The sequence below is a fragment of the Dendronephthya gigantea genome, unplaced genomic scaffold, assembly GCF_004324835.1.
Source record: "Dendronephthya gigantea isolate DGI-Jeju-01 unplaced genomic scaffold, DenGig_1.0 000060F, whole genome shotgun sequence".
Classification (NCBI taxonomy): domain Eukaryota; kingdom Metazoa; phylum Cnidaria; class Anthozoa; order Malacalcyonacea; family Nephtheidae; genus Dendronephthya; species Dendronephthya gigantea.
In genome coordinates this window covers 545829-554124 of record NW_021163070.1, presented here as the reverse complement: position 1 = coordinate 554124, position 8296 = coordinate 545829, and the positions used below count along the sequence as shown (strand labels likewise).

The 8296-nt window shown below is 37.0% G+C and overlaps 1 pseudogene; it reads left to right on the top strand.

Annotated features, from left to right (window-relative positions):
• The first annotated feature begins 486 nt into the window (after nt 1-486).
• On the top strand, nt 487-5485 carry LOC114530146 (annotated as a pseudogene).
• The last annotated feature ends 2811 nt before the right edge of the window (nt 5486-8296 follow it).

The window sequence follows — 8296 nt, the reverse complement described above, 5'->3', positions numbered from 1 at the left end:
TAGCGACGAAAAAAGGTGTCACTGGGGAGATGTAGAGATGCTAACTTTGGTCCACGTATTACCAAGTTGCAGTCAAGATAACTGCAATGTTCTTGCAGTAATGGAGGATGTAATCAAGCAGCTCAAGTCAATCATCCCTGGCCTGAAGTCAGTCTTCTACCGTCAAGACAATGCTGCTTGCTACCACTGTGGTCCAATCATAGCTAGCACCAAAGTATTAGGCTTGCAACATGGCGTCGCTGTTAAAGGTTTGGATTTTTCTGATCCCCAGGGAGGAAAGGGTCCATGTGACAGGAAAGCTGCAACGATTAAATCCCACATGAGGATTCATCTCAACAGCAGCAACGACATCGAGACAGCAGAACAAATGAAGGATGCCATGCTTTCTGCTGGTGGAATTCCTGGAGTTAATGTCACGTTGTGCAAGATAGGCGAGGCTTCCAAGATGCAATCTTTAGGGGATTAGTTTTCTCAACAATTTCAGATATGAAAGGGAAGGTATTCGTGTTTGGAAAGCGCATGGGCATTGGGCCAGGAAAGCTGCTTTCTTCCAAGAAGTTTCAGAACCTGTCTCCAAATGAACTTCCAGTTCTTGATGTAGTATGCTCATCTCGCAGCAACTTTCTCCCGGTTAAGCAATGAAAATTCAGCTCTTTCAGCCAAAGAGGACAAAGATAGCACACCTGCACCTACTAATGTTCCACAAGAGCAACCGACAAATGCTTCTGATATTTTTACGTGTCCTGAAGAAGGATGCAATCAAACTTTCTTGCGGCATTCCTCCTTGCAAAGACATTTAGACTGTGAGAAACATGGTAGAGTTTTGGAACGTGAAATCCTTTTAGATAAAGCGGCCCTGAGCTATGCGGAAGCTTTGGAAGGCCAGGCAGTTTCCATCCCAGAAATAGGGACAACGCAAGACAGTGGCGTAACTACTATGGGCTCAGGGTGTGCGAACCCGCGGGCCCCCTGGCTTAAGGGGGCCCCTGTGAGATTAGAAGGTTATTGTAATTCTATGAATAAAACAAGAGAAATCGCACAAACCTACATATAAAAAGGCTCAATTCAAAGGCTAGAGAGCGAAATCGTACTAGAGAACAAGAATATTTGAGGCGAAAAGTACATTATCATTGATGATTCGTTTCAAATCAATTTCTCATGTGTGCGCGTGTAATTTTGAAATATGTAATTTTAACCTTATCCGTGGAAGCACTGGAATTTTAAACTTAAACAGTGGAAGCACCTACGTATTTAATATGGCGTCACGGTCACAGAGTAAGGATATCCTTACTCTGTGTCACGGTTGGATGAGTAACATTTCAATCTAAATAAAGGATAAAGTCATAAAGGTAAGCCATAAAGACTAAAGTTTAACGAAGACAGATCAATATATAAAATATACATACAATATTTACAGTATTTAATTATTGTTTTCAATAATATTAATTTTGCTTTTAAATACTCTAGAGTTAGAGCCTTAGATGGGGAAATTAAAGGAACTTTCAGGGGCTCAGAAACGCAATAAGAGAAAAATCCAGCCAACTTCTTCGACTTCGAACGAGTCCGAAGAAATTTCTTCAAGTGGATCATCATCATCACCCGTACAACAGGAACAGGGTTGTTATCAATAATTGTTCATTACTGCATTTTTATCATTTTGTCTTTGATACTTTTTTGCATTTTTAAAACGATATATTAAATAAAGTTGAAGTGAATAAGTCATTGAATTAATGATTGAATTATTGAAATCTTTACTTAATTTTGGACAGTACGTACAGTTTTTATATTTTTTCCACTTTCCAGATAATTTGAAAAGTAGTGAGTCAGCTGAAGCCCCAGTTGATACTGATCGCATTGACCATATGTTGACGGTTTCTTCGAGTAATACTGATAACATATTAGGTACTGTAATGTTTTTCTTTAAATATGAGTTATAGAAAGATAGCTAGACAAAGCCAAACGTAAGCCATTAAGATTACATACTAGTTTCCACCAATCATCATATGTTCATCATAATTTTATTTTCAGATAGAAAATATACAGAACTGAAAGATTTTGATCCTTGCAATACTTACCCATCAGATCGTGGACATTTCAAAAACGAGTTATCTAACAACTTAATTGAAGTTCTAGCGAGGCATGGCAGTTGCCAACCGAGTAAAATGATTAAAATCGAGAGTGGACAGACATTTAATCCTGCACATTATTATTATAGGTGAGTACTTTCGATATGAACACTTTTCCTAGTCCCATACACATTGATAACCCAATACGTATTCGCCTGAGAAAATATCTGCGTAAAGATAATCTCTTTCAATGTTTGTGTAGGAATTTGAAATTATTTTCTGTGAAAAGGGACTGGTTTAGCTGCTCAGAGAAACTAGGCACTGTATATTGTCACAATTGCTGGTTGCTGGCATGGAATACTTCAAATAACAAAGATAGTCCATGGATAGATGGCTTTATCCCAAACACAAAGTGCTTGAAGCAACAAATTGAAAGGCATGAAAAAAGCATTGCTCATAAAGAAGCTACGAAGAGTCTTGCTCAGTTAAAGGCAGGCAAAGGTATCAACATGCTAAATGAAGCTGGGATTGCAAAGATCAAGAACTTCTGGCGTGAGGTTTTGTGTAGAATAATAGTGATCATATTGACTTTGGCAAACCTGTGCCTGCCTTTTCGTGGCCACAGAGAGGTTATCGGAAATGGAAGATGTGAAGGAGGCAATTTTCTTGGTTTAGTTAACATGCAGTTGAGAATGGGTGACGGTGATCCGTACTTTAAACAGCTTGTTGAGTCGAAAGCTCGTAAATGTAGATATTTATCACCCACTATCCAAAATGAAATAATTGAAATTCTTGCAAATGCCACACGACTAAAGCTCGTTGAAAAAATCAAAGTTGCGCCGTGTTTCACCCTAATTTTTGACACAACAAGCGACATCTGCAGAGTGGACCAAATCTCGATTGTTGTAAGGTGGGTAGATATGGAAGCTGCAACAGTTGTTGAGACATTTTTGGGATTTATTCCGGCCAAACAAGGAGGAACTGCTAAAGCGTTAACAGATACTGTCCTTGACTATTTACGACGTATTGGTTTGGATCCCAAACAAATAAGAGGACAGGGTTATGACGGAGCGAGTGTGATGAGCGGGAGCAAGGGAGGTGTCAATGTACTGATCTCAAATTACCTTAAAAGTGAAGGAATAACATCACCCGTGCCGTTTGTGCAATGTGCTAGCCACAACCTAAACCTTGTTGTGAATGATGCTGTTGAATGCAATGCTGACAGCATCAACTTTTTTGCTGATCTTGAAGAGATATATGCTTTCTTTAACAGAAGCATCAATCGAACGGCAGATCTAAACAGCACTGATCTCAGCGTGATCGACGAATTCACAAATGAAGTATCCTCTGACAGTGATACGGACTCTGACGACACTGCCATTAATGTGGGTTCAACCACACAGGCCAAAAAAAAGAAACAGAGGAAAGTTAAAACTAAGTTGACATTAAAGAAACTGTGTGCTACCAGATGGTCATCAAGAATTAACTCAGTAAGAGCAGTGAAGAATCGATATCGTGATTTACTTCATGTGTTGGACAACTTGAAAAGGAAAGGAAAAGATAATGTCAAGGAACGAGAGGAAGCTGCCAGTTTGCATCTCAAATTAAATAAATTTGAATTTGTTGTTATGCTTATTATATGGGAGAAGTTACTCACAGCAATTCAGATCGCTTCAGCTAACTTACAGTCAAACAAAATAGACTCGAGTAGGTCAGCCAAAGAACTTGAAAGAGCCATGCGTAAAATAAGTGGCATGCGAGACAAATGGGATGCGATCAAAATAAAAGCTGTGAAGTTCGCGTTGAAAGTAGGCGTCTCTTGCACTTTTGCATTTAAGTGCGTACGCCGAGTTCCTCGATTTTATGACGAATTTGCCTCAGACAGTAGACCACAGGATCCTGAAGAAAGATTTACTGTAGAGATGTTCTACCAAGTGATTGACACCGCTACCAATCAATTAGAAGAACGCTTCAGGAGCCAGAAATTTCTTGCTGATACCTTCAAATTTGTACTCCCTGGAAGCCTTGCAACTCTTGACATTACAGAAGTTCGCAAGTCTGCCGAATTGTTTGTTAATGAATACAAGGGAGACATATGCACAGATGGGGTTGAAGTGGCAGATTACATATCTGATCTTGTGAATGAAATCGAGTCATTTCGCTGGTGTTACGGGGATGTACTGAAGGGCATGTCGACTGTTTCAGAAGTGCTATGCCTGTTGAAAGATGTGGGGCTCAGTACTTACTCAAAGCTATTATTAGCGGTTGTCAAGTTCATCACTCTTCCGGTGACAGTTGCGAGTGCAGAACGCTCATTTTCAAAGTTGAAACTTATAAAGAATTACCTTCGCTCAAGCATTGCACAAGATCGCCTGGACTCACTGGCAATTCTTTCAATTGAGAACAATGAAGCGTGGTTGTTAGACATTGAAAAGCTTATTGACACGTTTGCAGACAAAAAAGCAAGGATTGCAAAGTTTGCAGTTTAATTACATGCACTTTTCGTCTTCAGGGCTCAGGTTCCTTTTCCTACTTATAAATTAACTGTTACGTTAAGAAACTGTTGAACAAATTTTTTGCATTTTGGTTACATAGCAACAACCTAAAACTGCGAATTTGGAAATTCTATTTCTGTAATTTCTATTTAATTAAAGAAACGTTTTAATGTCGCGACTGATGCGTTTTTTTTAACAACTGATATTATAATTACAGTAATTAATATTTAAATCATTATTTTAGGTTTTAGAATAATGTTTTAGATGTTAGTATGGTTATGTAAGGGGGCCCCTTTTAAATTTTTACCACGGGCCCCTAGTTGTGCTGTTACGCCACTGACGCAAGAAAAAGAAATCACTTAGCAATGGGTTGGGCACTCAAGACCTCATCAAAGAAAGCTCGGTTTTCAACGAAACAAAAGGACTTATCTGATAGAAAAATTTCAAATTGGTGAAAAAACTGGTAGGAAAGCAGATCCTTCCTCCGTTGCTCGTGCAATGCTGACAGCAAGAAATGTGAATGGGGAAAGAATGTTCACCAGCGAAGAATTTCTCACTTGTTCTCAGGTAACGAGCTTCTTCTCCCGCCTAGCAGCGAAAAAAAGTCTGTCCAAGGAATGCAATGATGGAGACGATGAAGACTTTGACGATTTCGAAAACGCAGCAATGGAAGCCCACATTGAACTGCTCACCAACGAAGTTGCCCGTGAATTGGTGCCGCAACACCCAATCATGTACGAGACATACACTTTGTGTGATATCATATCAAGTTCACAGTTAAAGAAGTTCAACATTTCCGTCCTCAATGAGATCTGTGATTCTTTGATCACCGACACCTCAAATGCATCTGGCAAGCGCAAACAGCCTTACATTGAAAAAATCGAGGAGTTCTGCACTGGCTGCACATGTCGAAAGTATTATTGACTTTTGCTCTACTGTTAACGTCTTTTTGGAAACAATTTTTGTTGGCGTTAGATTATAGGCAAACATATGGCTCGCTGTTTCTTAAAGTTTTTCACAGGGTTTCAAGAGAATATCAGTGGGAAAAATAGCAATAGCCACTCTGTTAACCGGTGGATACCCCGCCGAAAGAGAAATGTCTAGACAATTTTACTCGTCAAAGGAGCAAACCCAAACGTAGAAATCTATAAATGCTTTTATTAGATTTTTAGAAATCTAATCCAAGTGAAAGCTGATCATGTAAAGCTATGTTTTTGAGATATATACATTGTACAATCGACATTGTATAATAATATATTGGTCTAAGTTGTTGAAAACAAAAGCCAAAATTATGGTGAAAGTTGTTTTTATGCCTAGAAAAATTGAAAGTTTAATAATGCAATTCCTCGTTTTCTTAATGAATATTTTTGCAGTTTTTCAATTTTCGTTTTTTTTTCTTTCTGGCGGCATTACTGCTGGTAGGGTATGGTCATCATTTGTTGAAATCATCATACAATCTGTGAAATTACTCTATGATTTTTTTTTCATTTTCTTCATCAGGAATTGTTTTGCACTTGGTTTATTTCGCATTTTCCACACATTGAACCAACTCCAGCGATGTTCATCTATTTCCAAATAGATATCATCATACATCTTTAGCAACTGAACCATCCAAGAGTAGAAGTAGGTTGAAATATTGTGTTCGCAAAAGATTTCTGTGGTAAAAGTTTATTTCATTTTCAATCATGAATTTTATAAATTTAAAGAGTTTTTGTGTCAAGCAGATAATATGCATTTTGTTCGTTTTTGCAGGCCATCTCAAATTATGCTGATGTTCGTGTTTAAAGTTGATGTGTTTTCAATGCAACGTGTGTCATAGCAAGTTGTTATAATGCATGTGCCTGGATTAATTTCTTTAAATTCATGATTGTAGCATGTTCCGTAGTATAGTTTCTTCATTTTAGTGTCTTCTTCCAATGGGGTTTCATTATCCCTTTTAAAGTTGATCTTGTTTTTAAATTCATTCATTGTCGCCCTTTTAGTTTGATATCTCTTTGGTTTTTTGCTGTCCACACACTTGATCCAAGTACTAGCTCTTTAAGGTCTGACAGTCTAAAAAAATCCACTGCTTTTAAATGATCCGGGCAGCAGAATTTGAACTGTTCGGCTTTATCTAGTTCTCCCTGTTTTGCAATAATGCTACCTTTAATACCGTATATTTTTAAAATAATTTTTTCGTTTATCTCATGTTCACAATCTTTCATTCTGATTGGGAAGTATGTTTGAATGCAAAAATTGATGAAGTATTTTTCAGCTTCTTTGTATGCGACAACGATAATTTCATAATTTCGTTGAAGAGTGATAAATTTGTCTTGTGTTTTTGTTGGAAGATTTGTTTTATTTCTTCTATATATTCCTTTTTTTCGCATTGCATTTGTAAAAAGAAGTATTCAAATTCCTCTTTGTCCGCACGAAATGAAATCACAGGATCACACATTGTAATATATTTATTAAAAGAGTAATGATATGAGGTTATATTTGTATGTACAACTTGAACAAAAAGATTATATTATTTTTTACAACTTTTTTCTTTAAATTGGTTTGTTCATTTCGGTGTCTCACATAATTTATACCTTGATTAATATTGTATATTGCTTTAAGTATTTTTTTTTATTGAGGCGATCTCGAAGTTTGCAAGGAGAGATTAGCAATTGCTGAAAAAGAATGTTGATCATACACTAATATTGGGTAATTATTTCTATTTTGCGAGTAGACTTTTGCTGGGTTTTTTGTATATCCTTTGGTCAAGCATAAACGAAGTTCGTGTTTTGTGAATTGTGCTTTTATTCTTTTTAATTCTTCATTTAGCTTGTCTGATTCCATTTTCTCGTTTTCATCTTCTTTGTTGTTATCATCGGAATCACTTATTTCTGCAAAAAGACTTTCTAGATTGCTTCCACTATTATTTTCATCTGAATGCTTTTCTATGGACTGTTTCATCGCGACAATGTTTTTGCCGCTTCCCTCCCATGATCGGATTGAATTGGGGTGAATTGTGCCATAGTTGATCTCTCCGTTTGGTGTTGGATCCATCACGATCACTTCATTTGGGGTTGGATTTCGAGCTGGTGAATTTGAGGTAAAAGTAGGGGTGGTACTGTTCGCGGTGATAAAAGTGAGTGGTTTGAAAGGAGAGGGGACGAGGAAGGAAGCGAAATTGGTAAGTTTAGAAATGGTAATTGTTGAATTGTTGCTGATGTTAAATTTCGTGTGTTTGTTCTTGCGGAGTTGATGGTAAGCGAATTTCTTGTGATTCTTGCATTTTACTTTTGGTATATACCATAAATTTATTCCATAATTTCAAAAGGTTGATGTTCCCAATTGTTGGTTGTGCAGTAGAATGTGCCATGTTTCGAATGAAGAAAAATTTTGCATTTTTTTCTTTATGCAATGATAAGTCCTGCCCCTTTTCATAAAAATCGAAGTTACAAAGTATTTTGTGGCAGAATAATTGAGTTTTTCAATTTTTCAATGATGCGGATTGAGATCATTTTTTTGTCCCAGTTAATTATAATTTTTTAGCGTGATGAATGATATGGTGTGTTCTGGAAGAATTATGTTGAAACAATGCGTAATTGGATTATTCTATTTGTTTGAGTAAATTGATCTTTTTTAGCGTGATGAATGAGATTGTGTGTTCTTGAAGAATTGTTGAACGATGCGTATAATGTGTCATTCTATTTGACTGAGTTAAATTGATTTTTTTAGCATGATGAATGAGATGGTGTGTTCTCG